Below are 19,333 nucleotides of genomic sequence, written 5' to 3' on the forward strand. Positions count from 1 at the left end.
GGACGGGCTTGCAAGCACTCCCATAACCTTCGTTTCTTTTCTAATTACTCTTTCCTTTTCATTATCCTTTACCACAGGTGACGCAAAGGCTAATCATCTCAATGGACTCCATAGGAGCTCGGATTCATACACTCACCTAAGGGCTATTTCTGTCAAGGAATCCCCTCACCGAGGACAGGCGGCGTAGACGTGCGACAGGAGGTCCAAAATAACTTTTTGCAGACCGCACTCTTTATTTCGAGCCTGTAATGTGCCTTTTTCCTCCGCCTTCGACCCCGGGCATGTCAAATAGCTGGGGTTGCGGCTTTGTTATCTATAATATAAATATTGGCATATTACTCATGTCCCAGTAAACATAAACCGCATCCAAGATTCGTTTTTTTTTCAAAAAAAAACTGAATCCAGCTCCTGAGGTTGTTTCACACATATACCTTGGCATAACTTACCAGGGGCTCGGCCTGGGAACAAATGAGTTGCCGACAAGTCCGAACAGCTTTATAGCATACTTCGGCGTCGCGAGTTTGGCCTTATATGCATCATCTCCGAATCATGTCTTAGGTCAATAGTTGGGTTGCCCGGCTCCTGTGCTTGCTACCTTACGTTCCGCTCTATTGGCTAGGGTAGTAAAGGGAGAACTACTGTGATTGTGCTTCCGGTTCATCTGGTCAAGCACCTCAGTAGAGAAAGCCGAAAACTGATTGTCATGATGCGGCGAGAGCTGGTCAACCACTCGATGACTTATCGGAATCTTTCGCGATTCCCTCCATGTTATACGAAGGACCTTTTTCTTCATGTAATACATGTAACGCACCATGTTGGAATAAGCCGTATACATACCAGGGGCTATATCGTAGTCCCCCCATAAAACTCCTATGGCTAAGTGAAAGTGTTAACGCCTTATAGTCCGATTGCCTAGTTCACCGCATTGACACCTCCTTAATGGACCAAGACGTTGGGTTAAGAGTGATCAAATGCTTTTCCGAACACCCCCGTACTTTATACGAGGGGGCTGAAGCCGACGACTGGAAAACTTTCAGATTAATACAAAAATGGCCGCACAGGAGGAATACAAGTTTTTAGGCGAAATTAACATACATAGCCTTATTGTAATATTGTCTTTTACAAGTACTCATACATTTCACTCGAATACAAGTTTTTCGAGCATTGACCCTCTATCAAGCGGGCACCCTCCAGGACATCCTCAAAATAATGCTCTGGTGCATGATGGTCCTTGCCTTTGGGTGGACCCTTCGCGGCAACATCTGTGGCCTTCATCTTCGCCCAGTATGTCTTGACACGGGCAAAAGCCATCCGTGCACCTTCAATGCACGCCGACTGCTTAACGATGTCGATACGCGGCATCGCATCAGCAAGTCGCCGCACCAAACCAAAATAACTATCCAGAATTGGCTCGTTCGGCCACAGCCCGGCCACATCGTCCTTCATGGCAGAACCGGATAGTCTATGGAGTTCGGCCCATTGGGTCATCTGTTTGTTCAGCAACAGTGGGCATTTTGACGCACCGAACTGCGACCAAAAAAGCTTCTCCGTCGCATAACCTTCTTGCGCTTGGTAAAACTGCACCGCATCGGAAGCACTCTTCGGCAAGTCCAACAATTCGTTTGGAGAACTCCACACTTTATTAAGTGGAGCATAATTCGGATCGCCGAACTTAGTTTGCAATAAAAATGGCTTCCCAGCCGCGATCTCCCCAGCTTGTCGGATCTCCTCCCGGGCCGCTCTAGACTCGGACCGTGCTTCTTTCGCCTCTCGCAAGGCCTTGTCAAGATCAGCCATTTTCGCTTTATTATCCTTCTCGAGGATCTCACAGTGGCCAGTGGCACCCTTTAACTCACGTGCCATCGTGGATATTCTCTCCTTGCATTGGCGCCGCGCTGTCTGTTCGGCCTTTAGCTCGGCAGCTGCCCTCTCGGCAGCCGCATTACCAATCCGGACCTGCTCCTTGGCCCGGGCAAGCTCAGGCCGAAGGATCTCGACCGCAGTGGCACCATCTGCAGTCATGCATATTTCAGTATACAATATTTCGCGTTATGCTTATATTACCAGGCATGTGCTTGTAAGGACTGCCCCAAACACATACCTTGCGACTCGTCAAGACGCCTGCTGATAAGCGTAAGGTCATCTTCCGCCACATCAAGCTTCCCCTCCAGATCGGCAACTTCTGTAGTCCGGGCGGACGCCAGGGAAGTGACAGCCTGTGCTTCAATTTATCATATTATTTCCTAGGCTGATCTTATTGATCCTCTGATCGTCCCCTTGGGAGGCCAATCAGAGTCTCAGGGGCTACTACCTATACACAGGCATAGTTCGTGAATAAAACACACTCAAAGATTTTTTCAGCACAAACCTCGAAGCCTCTTAGTAGGCTCGCGCAGGCTTTGTTCAGTCCGCTTTTCACGGACATAACCTTTTCAACCACCGTACCCATCAAGGTACGATGCTCCCCCGAGACGGACGCCTGTTGCAGCATGTTCGTCAATATATTGGGCGCTTCTGGACCTCCGGAAGATGCGGTAGGAGTACGGCCTCCCTTCGAAGGTATCCGTTTATCCGCCCCTAGAGTCGTCTCCGGCTGTAAACCGGACAGTCCGGGGCCTTTATCATTGGCCCCCGGGCTCAGGGCTACCGAAGTATTACCTTTGGGTTGTGTCTTCACCATCCCTCGCACCATTTGTTGATCAGGAGAGACCCTCCGCGACGACACCTCAAAGTCGTCTGCCCTATTGGGGCGAGGAGATCAGTGGAGGCGTCTCGCTCTCCATCATCTCTGGGAGAAGGTCCCCCGAGGAAGAGGATTGATGAAGATTGTGTGCTGAGCTGCAAAAAAATAATATATTCTAGATGTTACCTCGGTCACAGGAAGGCAACGGGATATGTTTAAAATACCCTTGTTCACTTACGATTTGGCTAAAAGCTTGGCCTCACTGAGGGACTGCACGATGACGTCGTCCTCCGAGCCCGAGCCGCCCGACAGGGGCCTCTTGCCTCGCTTAGGAGCCTTTTCCTCCCAATCTTCAGAGGCGGCCCTTTTCTTACCATGGGGAGAAGAGAGGTTGACTTCTCCCTTGTCGTCGGACAATGGAATTTTGATCCCCCCGGACATAGTGTCTGGTATACCTTCTGAATAGAGGCCACCTCTGGCCCTCCCCCTCTCCGCCTTGTCCTCCTTCATAGGCGTCTGATATGGTGCCGGGGCCAGCATCCTTGTTAATACAGGATCCGCCGAGTCTTCGGGGAGGGGGGCCGAACACCTGATTCGCTCCGCTTTCTTTATCCAGCCCTGGAAAACGATTAGTTTTACTCAGTATTGTATTGCGGCATACATAACTACAATGTGTTCGGGAGTTGAGCGCTTACCGAGGTATCCGGATGATTGCAGTCGAGGCCGATGTCCTCGGTGGTGTCCGGCCACTGTTTTCGTTTCCCGAAAAACAACTTCCACATCCCTTTGTGCGTAGTGCCGAAGAAGTGTTGGAGGGTTCGTGCTCCTTCCGGATTAAACTCCCACATGCGGAGAGGCCTACGTTGGCATGGCAGGGTTCGGCGTACTAGCATTACTTGAATCACGTTGACAAGATCGAGGTCCTTCTCAAGGAGGGTTCGTGGTCCTTCCGGATTAAACTCCCACATGCGGAGAGGCCTACGTTGGCATGGCAGGGTTCGACGGACTAGCATTACTTGAATCACGTTGACAAGATCAAGGTCCTTCTCAAGGAGGGCTCGGATGCGGCTCTGTAAAGTCTGCACTTCATCAACTGATCCCCAGTCCAGCCCCTTATTAATCCATGATGCCAGCTGTAATGGAGGGCCCGAACGGAACGCAGGTATAACTGCCCACTTGGTACCACGGGGTTCTATGATGTAGAACCATTCCCGCTGCCACTGGTTGGAAGTTTCGGTGAAAGAACCTTTTGGCCAAAGAGCATTGGTAAGCTTGCTCACTACGGCGCCGCCGCACTCCGCCTGTTTCCCGTCGACCACCTTCGGCCTCACACTAAAGGTCTTGAGCCATAAGCCAAAGTGTGGGGAAATTCGGAGAAAGGCCTCACACGTAATGATGAACGCCGAAACGTGAAGGAAAGAATCTGGGGCTAGATCGTGAAAGTCTAGTCCGTAATAAAACATGAGCTCCCGGACGAAGGGGTTGAGAGCAAACCCTAACCCACGGAGGAAGTGAGAGATGAATACGACCCTCTCGCCGGATCTGGGAGTCGTGATAACCTGTCCTTGAGCAGGAAGCCTGTGGGGGATCTCCGCAGTCAGGTATCTGGCTGCTCGAAGCTTCGCAATGTCCTCCTCTGCAACAGAGGAAGCCACCCATTAGCCCTGCGGGCTGGGTCCAGACATGACTGGGAAGCTTAAAGCAATGGAGTCGAACCTTGGGTGCTAGAACTCAAGGTTGGGGAAGCTGAGGAGAAGTTTGGCGTAAATAAAGACGGCCCTTGGCTACTTTATAAAGGCAACGGGTATCGAGCGCCTCCTCCTAAGCCTGAAAACCTGCCTATTTCTAAGGGATTTTTCCAATGGAACGGTTGGGTTACCCATGCCCGTATTAATGAGAATCCCATGATAAAGGAACACGATCTCTGCCTCGACAAGACGTGCCAATAAAAACCTCGCCTCGAAACATGGAACGACAGGACAGAAACGGATCAAAATAAAGACCGGGCAAGCGTAATGTCACGTTATGAAAAGTTGCCTGCAGATTGGACTCGTGAAATATTATATTCTCTACGGTTGTGATACTTGTGTTGCAGATCCGGACACGTTCGTCCGAAGACTATCTTCGAGTATTCGGAAAGGGGAACCCGCCTTGCAATGCCGAAGACAATCTGCGCGCTGAACACCTTGTCATTGAAGCCTGGTTCAGGGGCTACTGAGGGAGTCCCGGACTAAGGGGTCCTCGGGCGTCCGACCTATTGGACATGGGCCGGACTAATGGGCTGTGAAGATACAAGACCGAAGACTTTCTCCCGTGTCCGGATAGGACTCTCCTTGGCGTGGAAGGCAAGCTTGGCGACCAAATATGAAGATTCCTTTCTCTGTAACCGACTTAGTGTAACCCTAGTCCCCTCCGGTGTCTATATAAACCGGAGGGCTTAGTACAAAAAGGACACATAGTCATACAGGCTAGACTTCTAGGGTTTTAGCCATTACGATCTCGTGGTAGATCAACTCTTGTAAGATTCATATTCATCAAGATCAATCAAGCAGGAAGTAGGGTATTACCTCCATAGAGAGGGCCCGAACCTGGGTAAACATTGTGTCCCCCGTCTCCTGTTACCATCGACCTTAGACGCACAGTTCGGGACCCCCTACCCGAGATCCGCCGGTTTTGACACCGACAAGCATCATTGACATCATCTTGCCTAGCTAAAAAGCCATTAAAGAAAAGCGCTTGTTGGGAGACAACCCAATATTTACCCCTACTGTTTTGGTGTGTCTACATGATTAAGCTACTGTAGTAATCATGTTTTATAGCTTTTTTCAATAAAGTGCCAAGTAAGACCTTTGGGGTGGTCTATGGTGATAGTTGATTTGATCTTGCTGAAAAACAGAAACTTTTGTGCCAAGTGACAGAATTGTTTAAAATTACTCGAGCGTCAAAAAATTCTGAATTTATTACAGTTGATTGATATACAAACTTCCTACGTTGTCCTAATTTTTCAGCATTTTTGGAGTAACATAAGTATGGTTGTTATTCAGATCATTACAGACTGTTCTGTTTTTGACAGATTCTATTTTCAATGCATAGTTTGCTTGTTTTCTAGTTTCTATGGCTTATATTGGTCAATATAAATTTTAGAAATGATATGGTACAGTAGGCATTGTGTGAGAACAATTTTGAATCTTGTCTTGACAGTACCAAAGTGAATGATTTGTCTTCATCATACTAACCCATCTCACGAAGTTCCGTTAAGTTTTGTGCGATTGAAGTTTTCAAGTTTTGGGTGAGATATCGATATGAGGAGAATAAGGAGTGGCAAGACTCTAGGCTTGGGGATGCCCAAGGCACCCCAAGGTAATATTCAAGGAAGATCCAAACAACTAAGCTTGGGGATGCCCCGAAAGGCATCCCCTCTTTCGTCTCCAACATCATCGGTAACCTTACTTGGAGCTATATTTTTATTCATCACATGATATGAGTTTTGCTTGGAGCGTCATTTTATGTTAGTTTGATTTTCTTGCTGCTATTTAGCATAATGTTTTCCATCTTTTAGTTCAATAAAAAGGTCAAGTATAGCCTTTACCATGCTTATTTTACAAGTCTATATGTTGCTATTTTGAAAACAGAAAGTTTTCTATCATTGTCTGAATTCTTCTGGATAGTCAGAACATGATAAAATCTTGAAATTTTGAAATAATGAGTAACAATAAATTTTCTACAGTGTGGTAATTTTTCAGAATTTTTGGAGTTAGGGAAGTATGATTCCTCTTGCATTCTTTACAGACTGTTCTGTTTAGACACATTTCTGTTATGTTTGAATTGTTTGCATATGTTTGCGTGTTTAACGATTCTATTTGAGGATAGGAGTATTTCAGAGGTATTTAGTATGCAATGTCAAATTATAATTTTAGTGATTTGCTACAGTAGAGAATGATAAGGTTTTGCATTTGATTTATACTAACTTTTCTCACAAGCACTTGTTTAGTTTTGTGTGCATGAAGTTTTTAAGATTTAGGGAAACCATGATATAAAGGGAATTAAGGAGACACAAAAGCTAAAGCTTGGGGATGCCCAAGGCATCCCTAGTTAATATTTCAAGAAGTCTCAAGCATCTAAGCTTGGGGATGCCCCAGTAGGCATCTCCCACCTTTCTTCTTCAACAACTATCGGTCAGTTTTGGTTGAGCCTAAGTTTTTGCTTCTTCACATGATATGTGCTATCCTTGCAATGTCATTTTATTTTGTTTTGCTTGCTGTTTGAATAAAGTACTAAAGATCTGAAATTTTATTTATGAGAAGGAGTCTTCGCATAGTTACATAATTATTCGACTACTCATTGATCTTCACTTATATCTTTTGGAGTAGTTTGTCATTTGCTCTAGTGCTTCACTTATATCTTTTTAGAGCACGGTGATAGTTTTATTTTGAAGAAATTGTTGAACTCTCATGCTTCACTTATATCATTTTGAGAGTATCTAAACATCATGGTAATTTTCTTAGGTTATGAATTTAGTCCTATTATGATTGGCATCCAAGAGGGATATAATAAAAACTTTCATATAAAGTGCATTGAATACTATGAGAAGTTTGATTCCTTATGATTGTTTTGAGATATGAGGATAGTGATATTAGAGTCATGCTAGTGAGTAATTGTTGATTGTAGAAATACTTGTGTTGAAGTTTGTGATTCCCGTAGCATGCACGTATGGTGAACCGTTATGTAACGAACTTGGAGCATAATTTATTTATTTATTGTCTTCCTTATGAGTGGAGGTCGGGGACGAGCGATCTAGGAGCATGCGTGTAGTACTTCGTTTAGATAACTAGATTTTTGCAATAAGTATGTGAGTTCTTTATGACTAATGTTGAGTCCATGGATTATATGCACTCTCACCCTTCCACCATTGCTAGCCTCTCTAGTACCACGCAAGTTTCACCGGTACCATACACCCACCATATACCTTCCTCAGAACAGCCACCATACCTACCTATTATGGCATTTCCATAGCCATTCCGAGATATATTGCCATGCAACTTTCCACCGCTCCGTTTATTATGACACACTTCATCATTGTCATATTGCTTTGCATGATCATGTAGTTGACATCGTATTTGTGGCAAAGCCACTGTTCATAATTCTTTCATACATGTCACTCTTGATTCATTGCACATCCTGGTACACCGCCGGAGGCATTCATATAGAGTCATATTTTGTTCTAAGTATCGAGTTGTAATTCTTGAGTTGTAAGTAAATAAAAGTGTGATGATCTTCATTATTAGAGCATTGTCCCCATGTGAGGAAAGGATGATGGAGACTATGATTCCCCCACAAGTCGGGATGAGCCTCCAGACAAAAAAAAGAGGCCAAAAAAAGAGATAAGGCCCAAAAAAATGAGAGAAAAGATAGAAGGGGCAATGTTACTCTCCTTGTACCACACTTGTGCTTCAAAGTAGCACCATGATCTTCATGATAGAGAGTCTTCGATGTTGTCACTTTTATATACTAGTGGGAATTTTTCATTACAGAACTTGGCTTGTATAATCCAATGATGGGCTTCCTCAAATTGCCCTAGGTCTTCGTGATCAAGCGAGTTGGACGCACACCCACTTAGTTTCTTTTGAGCTTTCATACACTTATAGCTCTAGTGCATCCGTTGCGTGGAAATCCCTACTCACTCACATTGATATCTATTGATGGTCATCTCCATAGCCCGTTAATACGCCTAGTTGATGTGAGACTATCTCCTTCTTTTTGTCTTCTCCACAACCACCATATTCTATTCCACCTATAGTGCTATGTCCATGGCTCACGCTCATGTATTGCGTGAAAGTTGAATAGGTTTGAGAACATCAAAAGTATGAAACAATTGCTTGGCTTGTCATTGGGGTTGTGCATGATTTGAATATTTTGTTTGATGAAGATGCAGCATAGCCAGACTATATGATTTTGTAGGGATAACCTTCTTTGGCCATGTTATTTTGAGAAGACATGATTGCCTTATTAGTATGCTTGAAGTACTATTGTTTTTATGTCAATATTAAACTTTTGTTTTGAATCTTATGGATCTAAACATTCATGCCACAATAAATAAAAATTGCATGGATAAATATGTTAGGTAGCATTCCACATCAAAAATTCTCTTTTTATCATTTACCTAGTCGAGGACGAGCAGGAATTAAGCTTGGGGATGCTTGATACGTCTCCAACGTATCTATAATTTTTGATAGTTCCATGCTATTATATTATCTATTTTGGACATTTTATATGCATTAATTGTTGGAAATATGCCCTAGAGGCAATAATAAAATGGTTATTATTGTATTTCCTTGTTCATGATAATTGTCTGTTGTTCATGCTATAATTGTATTAACTGGAAACCGTAATACATGTGTGAATACATAGACCACAACATGTCCCTAGTAAGCCTCTAGTTGACTAGCTCATTCATCAATAGATGGTTATGGTTTCCTGACCATGGAAATTGGGTGTCATTGATAACGGGATCACATCATTAGGAGAATGATGTGATGGACAAGACCCAATCCTAAGCATAGCACAAGATCGTGTAGTTCGTTTGCTAGAGCTTTTCTAATGTCAAGTATCATTTCCTTAGACCATGAGATTGTGCAACTCCCGGATACCGTAGGAATTCTTTGGGTGTACCAAACGTCACAACGTAACTGGGTGGCTATAAAGGTGCACTACAGGTATCTCCGAAAGTGTCTGTTGGGTTGGCACGAATCGAGACTGGGATTTGTCACTCCGTATGACGGAGAGGTATCTCTGGGCCCACTCGGTAATGCATCATCATAATGAGCTCAATGTGACTAAGGAGTTAGCCACGGGATCATGCGTTACGGTATGAGTAAAGTGACTTGCCGGTAACGAGATTTAACAAGTTATTGGGATACCGACGATCGAATCTCGGGCAAGTAATGTACCGATTGACAAAGGGAATTGTATACGGGATTGATTGAATCCTCGACATCGTGGTTCATCCGATGAGATCATCGTGGAACATGTGGGAGCCAACATGGGTATCCAGATCCCGCTGTTGGTTATTGACCCGAGAGTCGTCTCGGTCATGTCTGCATGTCTCCCGAACCCGTAGGGTCTACACACTTAAGGTTCGGTGACACTAGAGTTGTACAGATATTAGTATGCGGTTAACCGAAAGTTGTTCGGAGTCCCAGATGAGATCCCGGACGTCACGAGAAGTTCCGGAATGGTCCGGAGGTAAAGATTTATATATGGGAAGTCCTATTTTGGCCACCAGAAAATGTTCGGGATTTTTCGGTATTGTACCGGTAAGGTTCTAGAAGGTTCCGAAGTGGGGCCCACCTGCATGGGGGGACCCACATGAACGTGGGTAGTGGGGGCAAGGCCCCACACCCCTGGTCAAGGCGCACCAAGATCCCACCTTAGAAGGAATAAGATCATATCCCGAAGGGATAAGATCAAGATCCCTAAAAGGGGGGATAACAATCGGTGGGGAAGGGAAATGATGGGATTTCTTTCCCCCATCTTTGCCAACGCCCCAATGGACTTGGAGGGCAAGAAACCAGCCCCCTCCACCCCTATATATAGTGGGGAGGCGCATGGGAGCAGCACCCCAAGCCCTGGCGCCTCCCTCCCTCCCGTGACACCTCTTCCTCCCCGCTTGCACTTGGCGAAGCCCTGCCGGGATCCCGCTACTTCCACCACCACGCCGTCGTGCTGCTAGATCTCCATCAACTTCTCCTCCCCCCTCGCTGGATCAAGAAGGAGGAGACGTCCCTGCTCCGTACGTGTGTTGAACGCGGAGGTGCCGTCCGTTCGGCGCTAGGATCATCGGTGATTTGGATCACGACGAGTACGACTCCATCAACGCCGTTCTCTTGAACGCTGCCGCGCGCGATCTACAAGGGTATGTAGATGCACTCCCCTCTCTCTCGTTGCTAGATGACTCCATAGATTGATCTTGGTGATACATAGAAAATTTTAAATTTCTGCTACGTTCCCCAACAGTGGCATCATGAGCCAGGTTTATGCGTAGATTCTATGCACGAGTAGAACACAAAGTAGTTGTGGGTGACGATTTGTTCAATTTGCTTACCGTTACTAGTCTTATCTTGATTCGGCGGCATTGTGGGATGAAATGGCCCGGATCGACCTTACACGTACTCTTACGTGAGACAGGTTCCACCGACTGACATGCACTTGATGCATAAGGTGGCTAGCGGGTGTCTGTCTCTCCCACTTTAGTCGGATCGGATTCGATGAAAAGGGTCCTTATGAAGGGTAAATAGCAATTGGCATATCACCGTTGTGGCTTTTGCGTAGGTAAGAAACGTTCTTGCTAGAAACCCATAGCAGCCACGTAAAACATGCAACAGCAATTAGAGGACGTCTAACTTGTTTTTGCAGGGTATGCTACGTGATGTGATATGGCCAAAAGGATGTGATGTATGAGATTGATCATGTTCTTGTAATAGGAATCACGACTTGCATGTCGATGAGTATGACAACCGGCAGGAGCCATAGGAGTTGTCTTAATTTATTGTATGACCTGCGTGTCAATGAAAAACGCCATGTAATTACTTTACTTTATTGCTAACCGTTAGCCATAGTAGTAGAAGTAATAGTTGGAGAGACAACTTCATGAAGACACGATGATGGAGATCATGATGATGGAGATCATGGTGTCATGACGGTGACGAAGGTGATCATGCCGCGCCTCGAAGATGGAGATCAAAAGGCGCAAGATGATATTGGCCATATCATGTCACTTTATGATTTGCATGTGATGTTTGTCATGTTTACATCTTATTTGCTTAGAACGACGGTAGCATAAATAAGATGATCCCTCACTAAAATTTCAAGAGATGTGTTCCCCCTAACTGTGCACCGTTGCGAAGGTTCGTTGTTTCGAAGCACCACGTGATGATCGGGTGTGATAGATTCTAATGTTCGCATACAACGGGTGTTGACGAGCCTAGCATGTACAGACATGGCCTCGGAACACAAGCAAAACACTTAGGTTGACTTGACGAGCCTAGCATGTACAGACATGGCCTCGAAACACAAGAGACCGAAAGGTCGAACATGAGTCGTATAGTAGATACGATCAACATGGAGATGTTCACCGATGATGACTAGTCCGTCTCACGTGATCATCGGACACGGCCTAGTCGATTCGGATCATGTATCACTTAGATGACTAGAGGGATGTCTATCTAAGTGGGAGTTCATTAAATAATCAGATGAACTTAATTATCATGAACATAGTCAAAAGGTCTTTGCAAATAATGTCGTAGCTTACGCTTTAGTTCTACTAAGATATGTTCCTAGAGAAAATTTAGTTGAAAGTTGATAGTAGCAATTATGCGGACTGGGTCCGTAAACTGAGGATTGTCCTCATTGCTGCACAGAAGGCTTATGTCCTTAATGCACCGCTCGGTGTGTTGAACCTCGAGCGTCGTCTATAGATGTTACGAAACATCTGACATACACGTTTTGATGACTACGTGATAGTTCAGTGTGTGATGCTAACGGTTTAAAATTGTGGCACCAAAGACGGTTTTGAAACGTCGCGGAACATATGAGATGTTCCAAAGACTGAAATTGGGATTTCAGACTAATGCCCACGTCAAGAGGTATGAGACCTCTGACAAGTTTCTTAAGCCTGCAAACTAAGGGAGAAAAGCTCAATCGTTGAGCATGTGCTCAGATTGTCTGAGTACTACAATCACTTGAATCGAGTGGGAGTTAATCTTCCAGATGAGATAGTGATGGTTCTCCATAGTCACTGCCACCAAGCTATTAGAGCTTCGTGATGAACTATAACATATCAGGGATAGACATGATGATCCTTGAGCAACTCGCGATGTTTGACACCACGAAAGTAGAAATCAAGAAGGAGCGTCAATTGTTGATGGTTAGTAAAACCACTAGTTTCTAGAAGGGAAGGGCAAGAAGGGATACTTCATGAAACGGCAAATCAGTTGCTGCTCTAGTGAAGAAACCCAAGGTTGAACCCAAACCCGAGACTAAGTGCTTTTGAAATGAGGGGAACAGTCACTGAAGCAGAACTACCCTAGATACTTCGTAGATGAGAAGGAATTAAGCTTGGGGATGCTTGATACGTCTCCAACGTATCTATAATTTTTGATAGTTCCATGCTATTATATTATCTATTTTGGACATTTTATATGCATTAATTGTTGGAAATATGCCCTAGAGGCAATAATAAAATGGTTATTATTGTATTTCCTTGTTCATGATAATTGTCTGTTGTTCATGCTATAATTGTATTAACTGGAAACCGTAATACATGTGTGAATACATAGACCACAACATGTCCCTAGTAAGCCTCTAGTTGACTAGCTCATTCATCAATAGATGGTTATGGTTTCCTGACCATGGAAATTGGGTGTCATTGATAACGGGATCACATCATTAGGAGAATGATGTGATGGACAAGACCCAATCCTAAGCATAGCACAAGATCGTGTAGTTCGTTTGCTAGAGCTTTTCTAATGTCAAGTATCATTTCCTTAGACCATGAGATTGTGCAACTCCCGGATACCGTAGGAATTCTTTGGGTGTACCAAACGTCACAACGTAACTGGGTGGCTATAAAGGTGCACTACAGGTATCTCCGAAAGTGTCTGTTGGGTTGGCACGAATCGAGACTGGGATTTGTCACTCCGTATGACGGAGAGGTATCTCTGGGCCCACTCGGTAATGCATCATCATAATGAGCTCAATGTGACTAAGGAGTTAGCCACGGGATCATGCGTTACGGTATGAGTAAAGTGACTTGCCGGTAACGAGATTTAACAAGTTATTGGGATACCGACGATCGAATCTCGGGCAAGTAATGTACCGATTGACAAAGGGAATTGTATACGGGATTGATTGAATCCTCGACATCGTGGTTCATCCGATGAGATCATCGTGGAACATGTGGGAGCCAACATGGGTATCCAGATCCCGCTGTTGGTTATTGACCCGAGAGTCGTCTCGGTCATGTCTGCATGTCTCCCGAACCCGTAGGGTCTACACACTTAAGGTTCGGTGACACTAGAGTTGTACAGATATTAGTATGCGGTTAACCGAAAGTTGTTCGGAGTCCCAGATGAGATCCCGGACGTCACGAGAAGTTCCGGAATGGTCCGGAGGTAAAGATTTATATATGGGAAGTCCTATTTTGGCCACCAGAAAATGTTCGGGATTTTTCGGTATTGTACCGGTAAGGTTCTAGAAGGTTCCGAAGTGGGGCCCACCTGCATGGGGGGACCCACATGAACGTGGGTAGTGGGGGCAAGGCCCCACACCCCTGGTCAAGGCGCACCAAGATCCCACCTTAGAAGGAATAAGATCATATCCCGAAGGGATAAGATCAAGATCCCTAAAAGGGGGGATAACAATCGGTGGGGAAGGGAAATGATGGGATTTCTTTCCCCCATCTTTGCCAACGCCCCAATGGACTTGGAGGGCAAGAAACCAGCCCCCTCCACCCCTATATATAGTGGGGAGGCGCATGGGAGCAGCACCCCAAGCCCTGGCGCCTCCCTCCCTCCCGTGACACCTCTTCCTCCCCGCTTGCACTTGGCGAAGCCCTGCCGGGATCCCGCTACTTCCACCACCACGCCGTCGTGCTGCTAGATCTCCATCAACTTCTCCTCCCCCCTTGCTGGATCAAGAAGGAGGAGACGTCCCTGCTCCGTACGTGTGTTGAACGCGGAGGTGCCGTCCGTTCGGCGCTAGGATCATCGGTGATTTGGATCACGACGAGTACGACTCCATCAACGCCGTTCTCTTGAACGCTTCCGCGCGCGATCTACAAGGGTATGTAGATGCACTCCCCTCTCTCTTGTTGCTAGATGACTCCATAGATTGATCTTGGTGATACATAGAAAATTTTAAATTTCTGCTACGTTCCCCAACAGTGGCATCATGAGCCAGGTTTATGCGTAGATTCTATGCACGAGTAGAACACAAAGTAGTTGTGGGTGACGATTTGTTCAATTTGCTTACCGTTACTAGTCTTATCTTGATTCGGCGGCATTGTGGGATGAAATGGCCCGGATCGACCTTACACGTACTCTTACGTGAGACAGGTTCCACCGACTGACATGTACTTGATGCATAAGGTGGCTAGCGGGTGTCTGTCTCTCCCACTTTAGTCGGATCGGATTCGATGAAAAGGGTCCTTATGAAGGGTAAATAGCAATTGGCATATCACCGTTGTGGCTTTTGCGTAGGTAAGAAACGTTCTTGCTAGAAACCCATAGCAGCCACGTAAAACATGCAACAGCAATTAGAGGACGTCTAACTTGTTTTTGCAGGGTATGCTACGTGATGTGATATGGCCAAAAGGATGTGATGTATGAGATTGATCATGTTCTTGTAATAGGAATCACGACTTGCATGTCGATGAGTATGACAACCGGCAGGAGCCATAGGAGTTGTCTTAATTTATTGTATGACCTGCGTGTCAATGAAAAACGCCATGTAATTACTTTACTTTATTGCTAACCGTTAGCCATAGTAGTAGAAGTAATAGTTGGAGAGACAACTTCATGAAGACACGATGATGGAGATCATGATGATGGAGATCATGGTGTCATGACGGTGACGAAGGTGATCATGCCGCGCCTCGAAGATGGAGATCAAAAGGCGCAAGATGATATTGGCCATATCATGTCACTTTATGATTTGCATGTGATGTTTGTCATGTTTACATCTTATTTGCTTAGAACGACGGTAGCATAAATAAGATGATCCCTCACTAAAATTTCAAGAGATGTGTTCCCCCTAACTGTGCACCGTTGCGAAGGTTCGTTGTTTCGAAGCACCACGTGATGATCGGGTGTGATAGATTCTAATGTTCGCATACAACGGGTGTTGACGAGCCTAGCATGTACAGACATGGCCTCGGAACACAAGCAAAACACTTAGGTTGACTTGACGAGCCTAGCATGTACAGACATGGCCTCGAAACACAAGAGACCGAAAGGTCGAACATGAGTCGTATAGTAGATACGATCAACATGGAGATGTTCACCGATGATGACTAGTCCGTCTCACGTGATCATCGGACACGGCCTAGTCGATTCGGATCATGTATCACTTAGATGACTAGAGGGATGTCTATCTAAGTGGGAGTTCATTAAATAATCAGATGAACTTAATTATCATGAACATAGTCAAAAGGTCTTTGCAAATAATGTCGTAGCTTACGCTTTAGTTCTACTAAGATATGTTCCTAGAGAAAATTTAGTTGAAAGTTGATAGTAGCAATTATGCGGACTGGGTCCGTAAACTGAGGATTGTCCTCATTGCTGCACAGAAGGCTTATGTCCTTAATGCACCACTCGGTGTGTTGAACCTCGAGCGTTGTCTATAGATGTTACGAAACATCTGACATACACGTTTTGATGACTACGTGATAGTTCAGTGTGTGATGCTAACGGTTTAAAATTGTGGCACCAAAGACGGTTTTGAAACGTCGCAGAACATATGAGATGTTCCAAAGACTGAAATTGGGATTTCAGACTAATGCCCACGTCAAGAGGTATGAGACCTCTGACAAGTTTCTTAAGCCTGCAAACTAAGGGAGAAAAGCTCAATCGTTGAGCATGTGCTCAGATTGTCTGAGTACTACAATCACTTGAATCGAGTGGGAGTTAATCTTCCAGATGAGATAGTGATGGTTCTCCATAGTCACTGCCACCAAGCTATTAGAGCTTCGTGATGAACTATAACATATCAGGGATAGACATGATGATCCTTGAGCAACTCGCGATGTTTGACACCACGAAAGTAGAAATCAAGAAGGAGCGTCAATTGTTGATGGTTAGTAAAACCACTAGTTTCTAGAAGGGAAGGGCAAGAAGGGATACTTCATGAAACGGCAACAGTTGCTGCTCTAGTGAAGAAACCCAAGGTTGAACCCAAACCCGAGACTAAGTGCTTTTGAAATGAGGGGAACAGTCACTGAAGCAGAACTACCCTAGATACTTCGTAGATGAGAAGGCTGGCAAGGTCGACAGAAGTATATTGGATATACATTATATTAATGTGTACTTTACTAGTACTCCTAGTAGCACTAGGGTATTAGATACCGGTTCGGTTGCTAAGTGTTAGTAACTCGAAATAAAAGCTGTGGAATAAACGGAGACTAGCTAAAGGTGAGATGACGATATGTGTTGGAAGTGTTTCCAAGGTTGATGTGATCAAGCATCACATGCTCCCTCTACCATCGAGATTGGGGTTAAACCTGAATAATTATTATTTGGTGTTTGCGTTGAGCATAGACATGATTGGATTATGTTTATCGCAATACGGTTATTCATTAAAGGAGAATAATGGTTACTCTGTCTATTTGAATAATACCTTCAATGGTCTTGCACCTAAAATGAATGGTTTATTGAATCTCGATCGTAGTGATACACATGTTCATGCCAAAACATATAAGATAGTAATGATATTACCACATACTTGTGGCACTGCCACTTGAGTCATATTGGTATAAAACGCATGAAGAAGCTCCATGTTGATGGATCTTTGGACTCACTCGTTTTTGAAAAGATTGAGACATGCGAACCATGTCTATTAGTATATATTCATGAAGAAAGTCCATACAGATGGAGCATTTGGACTCACTTGATTTTGAATCACTTGAGACATGCAAATCATACCACATGGGCAAGATGACTGAAAGGCCTCGTTTTCAGTAAGATGGAACAAGAGAGCAACTTGTTGGAAGTAATACATTTGATGTGTGCAGTCCAATGAGTGCTGAGGCACGCAGTGGATATCGTTATGTTCTTACTTCACAGATGATTTGAGTAGATGCTGAGAATATTTACTTGATGAAACACAAGTCTGAATTATTGAAAGGTTCAAGTAATTTCAGAGTGAAGTTGAAGATCGTCGTGACAAGAGGATAAAATGTCTGTGATATGATCATAGAGATGAATATCTGAGTTACGAGTTTGGCACACAATTAAGAAATTGTGGAAATTGTTTCATGACTAATACCGCCTGGAACACCATATTGTGATGGTGTGTCCGAACATCATAACTGCACCCTATTGGATATGGTGCATACCATGATGTCTCTTATCGAATTACAACTATCGTTTATGGGTTAGGCATTAGAGACAACCGCATTCACTTTAAATAGGGCACCACGCAATTCCGTTGAGACGACACCGTATGAACTATGGTTTAGAGAAACCTAAGCTGTCGTTTCTTAAAAGTTTGGGGCTGCGACGCTTATGTGAAAAAGTTTCAGGCTGATAAGCTCGAACCCAAAGCGGATAAATGCATCTTCATAGAATACCCAAAACAGTTGGGTATACCTCCTATTTCAGATCTGGAAGCAAAAGTGATTGTTTCTAGAAACGGGTCCTTTCTCGAGGAAAAGTTTCTCTCGAAAGAATTAAGTGGGAGGATGGTGGAGACTTGATGAGGTCATTGAACCGTCACTTCAACTAGTGTGTAGCAGGGCGCAGGAAGTTGTTCCTGTGGCACCTACACCAATTGAAGTGGAAGCTTATGATAGTGATCATGAAACTTCAGATCAAGTCACTACCAAACCTCATAGGACGACAAGGATGCGTACTACTTCAGAGTGGTACGTAATCCTGTCTTGGAAGTCATGTTGCTAGACAACAATGAACCTACGAGCTATGGAGAAGCGATGGTGGGCCCGGATTCCGACGAATGGCTCGATGCCATAAAATCTGAGAGGATCCATGTATGAAAACAAAGTATAGACTTTGAAAGAACTACTTGATGGTCGTAAGGATGTTGGGTACAGATGGATTTTAAAGGGAAGACAGACAATGATGGTAAGTGTCACCATTAAGAAAGCTCGACTTGTCGTTAAGATGTTTTCCATCAAGTTCAAGGAATTGACTGCGATGAGACTTTCTCACTCATAGCGATGCTAAGAGTCTGTTAGAATTATATTAGCAGTTACTGCATTATTTATGAAATCTTGCAGATAGGATGTCAAAACATTGTTTCCTCGACGATTTTCTTGAGGAAAGGTTGTATGTGATACAACCAGAAGGTTTTGTCAATCCTGAAAGATGCTAACAAGTATGCAAAGCTCCAGCAATCCTTCTAAGGATTGGAGTAAGCATTTTGGAGTTGGAATGAACGCTTTGATGAGATGATCAAAGATTTTGGGTTTATACAAAGTTCATGAGAAACTTGTATTTCCAAAGAAGTGAGTGGGAGCACTATAGAATTTTTGATGAGTATATGTTGTTAACATATTGTTGATCAGAAATGATGTAGAATTTCTGGAAAGCATCCAGGGTTATTTGAAAAGTGTTTTTAATGGAAAACCTGGATTAAGCTACTTGAACATTGAGCATCAAGATCTATAAGGATAGATCAAAAAACGCTTAATAGTACTTTCAAATGAATACATACCGTGACAAGATTTTGAAGGAGTTCAAAATAGATCAGCAAAGAAGGAGTTCTTGGCTGTGTTACAAGGTGTGAGTATTGAGTAAGACTCAAGACCTGACCACGGCAGAAGAAAGAGAAAGGATGAAGGTCGTCCCCTATGCTTTAGACGTAGGCTCTACAATATGCTATGATGTGTACCGCACCTGAAGTGTGCCTTGCCATGAGTTA

Source organism: Triticum aestivum, chromosome 4D (assembly GCF_018294505.1).
Source record: "Triticum aestivum cultivar Chinese Spring chromosome 4D, IWGSC CS RefSeq v2.1, whole genome shotgun sequence".
Classification (NCBI taxonomy): Eukaryota; Viridiplantae; Streptophyta; class Magnoliopsida; order Poales; family Poaceae; genus Triticum; species Triticum aestivum.